The 11,452-nt window shown below is 32.8% G+C and overlaps 1 long non-coding RNA gene across 1 annotated transcript; it reads left to right on the top strand.

The window, feature by feature from the left end:
• The first annotated feature begins 6,393 nt into the window (after positions 1–6,393).
• On the top strand, positions 6,394–11,159 carry LOC134698898 (uncharacterized). The gene is made up of 3 exons (XR_010103499.1): positions 6,394–6,659; positions 8,769–9,059; positions 9,291–11,159. It is a non-coding gene; the product is annotated as an uncharacterized LOC134698898 (long non-coding RNA).
• The last annotated feature ends 293 nt before the right edge of the window (positions 11,160–11,452 follow it).

Raw genomic sequence — 11,452 nt, 5'->3', positions numbered from 1 at the left:
AAGTTCAAAGGGGCATAACTCCTAGAAAAAAAAATGAATAAAAATGTCTTGTCGATATGCACATCTACATAGTATGTCCTTATTATCTGAAAAGGTTTCATGACATTCTGTTGAGTAGTTTCAGAGGAGTTGCGATGACAAACTGTTGCAGTAATTCACTAAAGTAAATAAATTCAAAGGGGCGTAACTCCTAGAAAAAAAATTGAATCGCAATTTTCCTTCAATATGCACAACTACATAGTATGTCCTTATTAACTGAAAAGGTTTCGTGAAATTCTGTTGTGTGGTTTGAGAGGAGTTGCGATGACAAACTGTTGCAGTAGTACATTAAAGTAAATAAGTTCAAAGGGGCGTACAACCCCTGGAAAAAAAATTGAATCGCAATTTCCCGTTGATATGCACAACTACATAGTATGTCCTTATTATCTGAAAAGGTTTCGTGAAATTCTGTTGTGTGGTTTGAGAGGAGTTGCGATGACAAACTGTTGCAGTAGTACACTAAAGTAAATAAGTTCAAAGGGGCGTAACTCCTAGAAAAAAAATTGAATCGCAATTTCCCGTCGATATGCACAACTACATAGTATGTCCTTATTAACTGAAAAGGCTTCGTGAAATTCTGTTGTGTGGTTTGAGAGGAGTTGCGATGACAAACTGTTGCAGTAGTACATTAAAGTAAATAAGTTCAAAGGGGCGTATAACTCCTGGAAAAAAAATTGAATCGCAATTTCCCGTTGATATGCACAACTACATAGTATGTCCTTATTAACTGAAAAGGTTTCGTGAAATTCTGTTGTGTGGTTTGAGAGGAGTTGCGATGACAAACTGTTGCAGTAGTACGTTAAAGTAAATAAGTTCAAAGGGGCATAACTCCTAGAAAAAAAATTGAATCGCAATTTCCCGTCGATATGCACAACTACATAGTATGTCCTTATTATCTGAAAAGGTTTCGTGAAATTCTGTTGAGCGGTTTGAGAGGAGTTGCGATGACAAGAAACATGACTGACGGACGGACGGACTTGGTTAGTAGATTCTGTACAGAAATAAGCATTTTATCATCAATACCATTTCGTAACAATTTTTGCCATAGTTAACTATGGCAAGTTACGAAATGATATTGATGGTAAAATGCTTATTGCTGTACAGAATCTGTATGAAAATGCAAAATCATGTATAAGAGAAGGTAATGATTTCTCTGAATATTTTGCTCCAAATGTAGGAGTCAGACCAGGAGAAAACCTCTCTCATTTAATATTTTCATTTTTTCTTAATGATCTGACATAGTTCTTATCAGATGCCTATGATGGTCTTAATGATGTATGTACTATTTCTCACTTGCTGTTTGATAATGATGATATTGAAGGTTAAATTGTATTTGTCTATACTAGTGATAGTCAACACAAGAAACGATACAAGACTTTTTTCAAATTAAAGATGAAGTTTCTCGTTTATAGGACCAATATTGAAGGTAGTGATATTAAATGACCATGAAAATATAAATCCGTTTAAAAAAAAAGATTTTTTGGGGCTTTCGTGACGTCATTTTGCGAAATTCAAGTTTTTTGACAAAATTTACATAAAACAACAATTTTAAAAACAGAAGTTCTAACTAATGATGTCAACCTTTCAATGACAATAAAGACAATGTTTGACATTAATTCTTTTTTAAAAATCGTACAGTTTCTTTGTTTATTTGTAAAGCAAAGTTCTGCCCAACAAGAAATCGTTAAAATGTAAACATTATCAATTGATTTACAATTGACTGTATGTGTAAAGTGAAATTAAAAAGAACGTTAACAATCTTAAAACTAATCCGAAAGGTTCTAAAGTTACAGTGTGTTGTTTTCATATCTAAAACAATGATTTGAGACGAAAACAATTTATTTTTTTGCATTTTTGAGATTTCATAAACACATTTTTTACCCATTTTTTTTCAATTCAACCCATTATATATAATTAGTTACAACATGAACATATTAACTTGATTAGCGTTATGAATATTTTTTAAACGAATTTGATAATTCTTTTTGGTACTTAGAAAATTGTGTGACGATTTTGTGTCAAACTTTCCACAAAAATAATTTGCACCCTATCAACGTTTACATGGAATTAAGGTACTCTCCGAAAGGTTTTGATTTTCATTATCACAATTGCATACATTGCAAATGAAAGCCTTTGGAAATAGTGTAACTCATTTTGTTAAAATTTTAATACTCTTTGATAAATTTTATTCTAAAGTCGTGTATCGTTTCTTTTGTTGACTAGTATATATGCTGATGATACTGTTATTTTTGCAGAATCTGGCAGCTGAATTGCAATCTGCACTAAAGTCTAAATGTGATGTTTTTATATTGTGAGACCTGGAAACTTAAGGTCAATGTAACTAAGACCAATGTTATTCTACTTTCAAAAATAGGCAGTGTGAGAATACTCAGTTTTTATATAATAATGAATAAATAGTTGTTATAGAAGATTTTCAATATCTGGGAACAGTCTTTTTTAAGAAAAGGTACACTTTCAAAAAATAAAGCTCGGCTAGTCTAACAGGCTAGGAAGGCCATGCTCTATGCATTGTGTAAAGCGAGAAGGCTTTGTTTACCAGTTGATATTTTGTTACAAATATTTGATGCAATGGTTGCACCTATATTGTTGTATGGTGCTCAAGTGTGGGGTTACGAAAACAATGAAATTATTTAATCTTTGCAATAGAATTTTGCAAGTATATTTTGAAGATTAAAAAATGTACTCCAAATTGTATTGTTTATGGAGAGCTTGGTAGAGAACCTATGCCTATTTGTATTAAAGCCAGAATGGTTGTCTTTTTGCAACTTATTTTAAATGGTAAAAAAAAGAAAATATCACGCACGATATGATATGTTATATAGACTTGACGAAGATGATGTGTATCACTCTAAATGGTTACCATGTATCAACGAAATTTTACTTGAATGTGGTTATAATCATTGTAGGAATAACCAAACTATGGAAAGAAATGTTATTCTGTCAAGACAAGTTCACGGCCGACACTCGGCTAACCGAGAGATAGGTCGGTTAATCTATATTGAGTATGCGGCTATATCGGCAGTAGGTCTGTTAATCGGGTTGGCTAAAGTCTGTTAAGAGTAAAACTCACAATTTGATGTTAAACTCTGTGAAATATACAGATTTTTTGGCACATCATGAGAATCACATCAAAAAAAGAAAAGTGTCTGACAAAATGATATCTATCATAGAACATTTTCCACCATTTAAAAAAATGCATAGCCTGCGCAATTTTAAGTAAAACGAAAAGGCGTCGTGCAAGTATGTGGTTTTTATGCTTGTACGCATAGCAATATTTTAGATAAAAGTCCAAAAACCATTTTAAGATATGATTTTAAGGACAAAGAGTAGTACTTTGGTTCTAAAAGATCAATTGTCATTGATAAATATTTCATAATTGTTATATAAGTTGAGTTATACCACATTTTAATGAATATTAGGGGAATACAGTCTGTTAATGGGTTGGACAATGTAAATCGTGTCAGTTAAGAGTTATTTAGCCACGACAATAGTCTTTACTACCTTGAGTTTATATTTTCACATTGAAAACAATGAGATGTACTTATGACGAAAAAAATACAATACGGTGCAACAGTATCCTAATAGAAAGAGCACTTTTATTTTATTTATTTTTTCTCTGCATTTCGAATTCGCATGAATTTATTATTTATGCCAAGTTATCGATCAGCCTTGTTTTTTGTCTGTTCAAAGACTTTAACATCTATAAATCTGTTATGTGTTGTAATTCAGCTGGTTAAATTCCATGCGTTTTCTTTGGAATACTAAGGCTCTTCTACCTTAGGAATAGATTACCGTATGCCGGCGTCACACATTGGTGGATAGACCAGCGTGCACCAAACGTACAGAGAAAACTGACAAAGTCGGTATACGTTAGTTGCACGCCATAGGAACGCTTAGCAATCGTTCAAAGCGCGTTGCATAAGTTTGAAGTACGTCGAAATACAAAGGTAAAATTGAGAAAGGAAATGGGGAATGTGTCAAAGCGACAACAACCCGACCAAAGAACAGGCAACAGACATAGGCCACCAATGGGTCTTCAATGTAGAGAGAAACTCCCGCACCCGTAGGCGTCCTTCAGCTGGCCCCTTAAAAAATATGCATACTATTACAGTGAAAATGGACGTCATAATTAACTCCGAATTATACACAAGAAACTAAAATTAAAAATCATATAAGACTAACAAAGGCCAGAAGCTCCTGACTTGGGACAGGCGCAAAATTGCGGAGGGGATAAACATGTTTATGAGATATCAACCCTCCCCGATACCTCTAGCCACTGAAGGAAAGTAAATACGTTTGATGAACTCTTCTACCCGAGAAAATTTTTATGCAGCATAAAAAACATACAACATACGCGAACATACGTTTCTTGAACGCCGGATAAACGTTTAGCCTTAGGTACGCTTTTAGTACGCCCAATTCACGCTTAAAGCATATTGGCAGCGTAAATGATTTTTAACACCCCGGAGCTATACGCTGATGTGTGACGCTGGTATTAGTTGTATTTCCTCAATGCTTTTAAACTTTGTTTTTGGCCTTTTAATAATTTTTCTTTAGCGTCACTGATGAGTTTTTCGTAGCCGAAACGCGTGTCTGGCGTAAATATAAGGCGCAATTATCAAATTTCAATCCTGATATCTATGAGGAGTTTATTTCCGGTATGTATTTTCCTTTGTACCGAGTCATCATTCTCATTTTCTGCCGCCTAAGGAAATGTCTGCACCAAGTTCTAAACCGTGGTTCTAAACAAGAAATAGACATTAGTAAAAAACATTATATAAGTGTTGGGTGCTGATTTAATGTGTAACAACAAGACAATTTTATATTCCTGTAAAATCACAATAAATGCATAATATTAATTTTATTTTTCGAGTAATGATGTATTCCAATGATATTGTAAGTCATTTAGCCGACTCGCAGTCCGCAAACGTGCTTTTTTTCTATCGAGTTACCTTCAAGGTGGTGTAGAGAAAGGTTGATGTTGAAAGGTTTGTCTACATTTGTTTGCATTATAAACATATTTCAGTTCATTTGATAAAAAAAATCAAAACATTACGAAGTTTATCTCTGATTTATGTACTTGTTGACTATGTAAATGACAAATTGGTGCCATTCATATCAATGAAACAGAATCCACATGATATATGCGACCATTCTTTGATGAAATTAATATTACTCTGATTTTACACTTTAAAAAAAAAATCACTTTTATCAATTTTCAGATTCCATTGTATAAACTTATGTTTCATTGTTCATGTGTTGTTTCCATTTATTCTAGCCACTAATATTGGGCCTATCTCTTTATTCAGATAACACCCCATATAACAATTAAATTATACTTTTAATGTCATGCATAACTCTTAACAGACCAATTAACAGACCGAGTTTTACACATCCGACCCATTAACAGACCATATTTTTATTTAAACTTGATTTATGTTACCAATATACAGATTTTCGTGTAGATTTTTCACATATTGATGTTAATATGGTAAACAAACAAAATGCCAATCTTTTTTCGATGTTCAAAAGATTGCATGCAAGTAAACTCAACCAATTTGTCATTTTTGTGTACATTTTGTGTGTGTGAAATGTGTATAAATTTACTGATGGGTAACTCGCCTTTTCATTTTATAGATCGTTTATTGAAGCTAGAAAAAAAATAATTACACCACTGGATTCAGTACTCCAAATCATTTTGTCAGACATGAATAGTTTTTATGATTTAAATATAATTAAAAAGTTATACAATGAAACATGCTGACCTTGCACTGATTTTCACGATAACACCTGATTAACAGACTTTAGCCAACCCGATTAACAGACCCACCGCCGATATAGCCGCATACTCAATATAGATTAACCGACCTATCTCTCGGTTAGCCGAGTGTCGGCCGTGAAGTTAAACAGTTTCTTCATGAAAAATTTATTGAAAATTGGAAAGCACAAATATTTAACTCACCTAAGTGTATTAATTATAGAATTGTAAGACTGAATTTGGTTTTGAGAAATATCTCTCTGTTTCCCCACCTGAAATTATGTATACTATTAATAAATTTAGATGTGGAAGTCACAAGTTGCCAATTGAAGCTGGTAGTGTTTGTTCTATTGATGGATCTGGAAAAAAAATGTGATCTAAGTGATAAAGAACAACTAGATTATGATACATATTTAATTGTAACTTTTTTAATGGAGTTCGTGTTGTTTCTTATTTATTATTTGTAACTGTTTATGTATAAAATGCCACGGTCTCTTAATTTCATGAGTCTTTAGGATAAAAAAGATCTTTACAAGTCATTTTTATATCAAATGTATTATCACACCTTTTTATGCTCGATTTGAGATCTAAATTTTATTGTTAAAAAAGGCTAGCTGTTGTCAAATAAATTTTGTGAGCAGTTTTAATACCGAGGGTGTGTCTTATTTTGTGAGTTTTCATTGGTTTGGAGTTTTTAGACCCTTCATTGTTGACCAGTGGAAAACTTCCCGCCGAAGTGTTTCAAATAGCACTTTGTCTTCAAACGAACAAGGTGGACACATGCAGTTTACAGAAGCAAAAGATTTGATTTGAACTGTTCGTGAAACCACACATACTCAAGGTAGATATTAACCCCTTGGTATTTTCCAAGATTATTTTCATTATTAAAAATATGGATCAAAATACGACTTTTGAAATCTTTTTCGAAAAATTAAGATATGATATAGAAGACTATCTGATGAAATTTAATAAGTTGGCGCGTGTTCATTGATCGTCCTGAATATGCATGAAATATTTGCCACTGGACACCAAGTAACCAACAATCAATCGTGTTCATTGACATCGGAATAAATAAAAAAAAACAAAAAAACTAGAGCATGCACTGGTTACTACAAAACAAGTGCCTGAGTCGATGCTGTAGCAAGTATCGTGATGTTTGAAAAGGTTGCACCAACTGAAAATGCAGATGGCATATTTTTGCACTTCGGTGTTGACATGAATATCAATTATATGGTCATTTTTATAAATTTTCTGTTTACAAAACTTTGAATTATTCGAAAAACTAAGGATTTTCTTACCCCAGGAGTAGATTACCTTAGCCGTATTTGGCACAACTTTTTGGAATTTTGGGTCCTCAATGCTCTTCAACTTTGTATTTGTTTGGCTTTTTAACTATTTTGATCTGAGCGTCACTGATGAGTCTTATGTAGACGAAACGCGCGTCTGGCGTATAAAATTATAATCCTGGTACTTTTGATAACTATTTGCTCAACTATCGATAGCAAAGATTTGAAAATATTTATTTTACTTTTTCGTATTTTACTGATACATGGAATTATATTTCAAGTTTACAGTTTTCAAGTTTATAGTAGATGCAGTCCTTTTGTATTTTATAAAGATGATAAAGCCATAATTCAAAAAGTAGAAGACTTGATTCTCCATTATCCTTGATCCTCGATTTACTTACAGCCGTTTTGGTGGTAATAAATATTATGTACATGGTTTAATCTCAATTGTTTTAACACTTTTTTCACGTTTTTGTTATTGATCTGAGTAAAGTTCAGTTACATAATTTATTTGCAGTATGTCCTTTGTCAGTAGATATTTTTCTGCACAGCCAGTTACTAAAGTGAAATGAGTAGATTGTTGTGTAACACCTATATGGTCATGTGATCAAAAGGTTAGAATTTGAACCGATATATGGTCGTGTGATCAATAGGTTAGAATTAGAAGCCAAATCAGTTTAAATTGATTTTTACTTGGACAAAGACCTAGGTATTTTTATGCCCCACCTACGATGGTCCACTGAACATAGAAAATGAAAGTGCAAAGTTCAGGTTAAAGTTTTTGGTCAAGGTAGTTTTTGATGAAGTTAAACTGAGTCACATCTACTTGAAACTTAGTACACATGTTCCCTATGATATGATCTTTCTAATTTTAATGCCAAATTAAAGTTTTGATCCCAATTTCATGGTCCACTGAACATAGAAAATGAAAGTGCAAAGTTCAGGTTAAAGTTTTTGGTCAAGGTAGTTTTTGATGAAGTTAAAGTCACATCTACTTGAAACTTAGTACACATGTTCCCTATGATATGATCTTATTACTTTTAATTTCAAATTAAAGTTTTGACCCCAATTACACGGTCCACTGAACATGGAAAATTATAGTGTGAGTGGGGCATCCGTGTACTATGGACACATTCTTGTTTCATTAGAATATTAGGGGACATGAAATATGTTTGAAAGAATTTTAAGGCAATTAATTGATTCGATGTGATCTGTGTTGGATTTTAGATTTTAAAAGTTCCAGAAAATTACTTTTGGAGAATTGAATGATTTCACTAATTTTTCATGTTGCATGTGAAATTACAATATGATGACTATACCCCATTTCTTTAAGTTTATTGATTTATTAGAGTTGTTATGTTTTCAAGCTTTTACTCTTGTATAAACATCATCGAACTGTAACTATAAGTTCTGTAACCATGGTAAAATTCATGATTGATTGTGGGTGCATAACCCCCTGTGGCAAATATATCATGCATTTCAAGTTGAAAGATCCATGTAAATTGACCAGGTATTGCTTCCAAATAGTAACTACCTACAACAACAGGAATAGGGGACACATTCATGTATATGTCTAGGAGACTGACAGTGTACCAACTGAATTTGTTGGCAATACCTTCTGAATACATTTTTTATATAAAAGTTAATTACATTTGGTTTTTCAGAGAATTTACAAGACTATTATCCACAAAATGCAACAGTCTTATTTTGATGAATTGTTGAACCAGAGAAATGTGAAGACTTACAGACACCTAGACTGTATAGTCAACATAACAATGATTAGAGAATCAGACTACAGTGAACATTACAATGATAAGAAAATCAGACTAGAGTCAACATTACAATGATTAGAGAATCAGACTATAGTCAACATTACAATGATTAGAAAATCAGCCAGCTGCATTTCATCAATCAGTCTATGATGAAGCTTTACAGCATTGGAAATGATTACTCAGGTATGTATTGGTTAAAATTTTGAGGTTTGTTTTATAGGATAATAGTGGTGTTTAATTTTATCTTTCTTGAAATAAATATATTAGAAATGAGGTGAAATATGGCATTGATTAAAGGAGATGTACCAAGGAAAACATGTGACTGAATAAACATTTTATTAAAAAAGGATGAACAATACAGTTTTGAGTTTCATGCAATCCTTTCATATATTAAAATAAAATGATATTTTGTAGGGACCAAACAACTGAGCAGAAAGAAGAACCGTATGACCTTGAAGAGTAAGCAATGTATTAAGTATATTTGGGGTTACCAAAGAGTATGGTAAGAACCTCATCTTAAATTATACTTGGTGAGTATTCTTATTGTTGGTTAAATATTAAGCATCATTATGGAAAATGGGGGATCAAGGGTATACACCAACAAGACAGTGACCAAAGGAAAATAAATAACCAAAACCATCTAGAGGTTTCAACTATAGTCTGATGTTTATACAGTACGTGAACTTGTAAATCATCCAAAGTCTAAAATATTTGTGAATAAAATGAACAGACTGACAAATAACTTACATACACACAAATATCTGACCTAAGCACATGAGCATGTTGCAGGGTGAAATTTTTTTATTAAATAAAGCTTGAGCCTGTTTTGTGCAATGCCTAACCATTTAATGACAAAATTTCATACAGAAAACTTTTCAAATTGAGGGGTTTCAAATTTTAAATAAGCCAATTTATGGTTTAAAAAAATAATGGAAATCTTGACTCCCCAACAAGAGAAAAATGTCACTCTTATCATTGAGGAAAATGGCCACTACCTGAATGGTCTTTAGAATTAATTCAGTTGCTCTGGTCATTTTTCAAAATTTAACAATGTAAGTAAATATGGAGTTGTTTGATCAATGGGAGATAACTCTGACCACATGGAATAATTCTGAAAACTTAGAGGGGTCCTGATCCCGAAATCCCGGGCTTAAAAACACAAAATCCTGAGCTCCCGAAATTTAAATAAATTTAGATCCTGACATCAAGAAATTAAAAATAAAAAAACTTTATCCTGAAGGGGTCAATCCCTAAATCCTGTGCTTTAAAATACCAGATTCCTGAGTCCCAATATAGGTCCTATCCCCCTCACATATATAATTGATAACTAAGATAAAAGAAATACAGAAATTGTTTTGCCTTTTGCCATGCTTACAATCAACAAAAGATTTTTTTCTTCATTTTTCAAAATAAATTCCAAGACTAAGATGTAGGATGCCATTCTTCTAACAAAATACCACAGCATGGAGACCCTAATCAGCACACTAAAATGTCCAAACGTGTGTCCTACATCTTGAAATAAATATAATTTTATAAATGTTCAAGTATCTTCAAAAACATTTTTTACTCATTTCTACTCTGTTGAGACAATTTCACTAGCACTGCACTTTGACTTTGACTAAGACAAACACAATGTTGATTGAAGTTGAATGGTACTAGTGACAACTTTGTTGGAGACATGGAAAGCATTTCGTCATTGTTAGTAGTTTTATGGGCTTTCACCTCTTGAGTCACAAAGAACCTTATGTACGTTAGTTCCATTGAAATGTTATATGCATTGTCAATGCTAAACATTTGATTGACTTTGACTGATTTTTTTTTTAGTTTCGTCAGAGTGTAAATGAGTTTGAACAAAAGGCAATATAACCTTTTTTTAGTGATAAGAAGATTTGACTTTCATTTTTGATAAAGTTTTCACCAAATTTATTGTTGATAGCAAGGCTTATGGTTTGCACAATAGAATATGCCTTTTACACAATGAGCTCAGTGGTGAATCCAGGGGTGGGGGGGTCTGGAATTTGGAACCCCCCTTTTTTTTGGCCCATCAATGCATTTGAATGGGAGCATATAGTTGGACCCCCCCTTTTAATCTGGGTTGGGAACCCCCCTTTTTTGGGGCCTATCAATGCATTTGAATGGGAGCATATAGTTTGACTCCCCCACCCCTCCCCCCTTTACTCTGGGTTGACCCCCCTTTTTAAAATGGCTGGATCCTCCCCTGGAGCTTGTCACTTTCACTCAAAAAACATTAAAGAAACCATCAAATTCCGAAGCTTAGGTAGGAGCTTCAAATTGTTATAAAAATTACTTAATTATCATTATCTTGTGTATTTTAGCCACCTTCTGCTTAAAAAAAAATACATTTAGATAATTTATCACTTAAAGAGGCATTTGTTCGACGGACCCGCCCGCACCTATTTTTTTCAAAACAGATTTTTTTAATTTTTATTATATTCCCGCATCCTGAAATGAAATCATGTCCATTTCCCGCACCGTTTTTTTGTAAATATTATATAAAGATCTCAACATTTGTTTTTTAAAATCACAGTCTAGCTTTTATATAACGATTTTATACC

Source organism: Mytilus trossulus, unplaced genomic scaffold, assembly GCF_036588685.1.
Source record: "Mytilus trossulus isolate FHL-02 unplaced genomic scaffold, PNRI_Mtr1.1.1.hap1 h1tg000024l__unscaffolded, whole genome shotgun sequence".
Taxonomy (NCBI): Eukaryota; Metazoa; Mollusca; class Bivalvia; order Mytilida; family Mytilidae; genus Mytilus; species Mytilus trossulus.
Note: the sequence above shows the minus strand (reverse complement) of the source record. Positions and strands in the feature narration are given on the sequence as shown.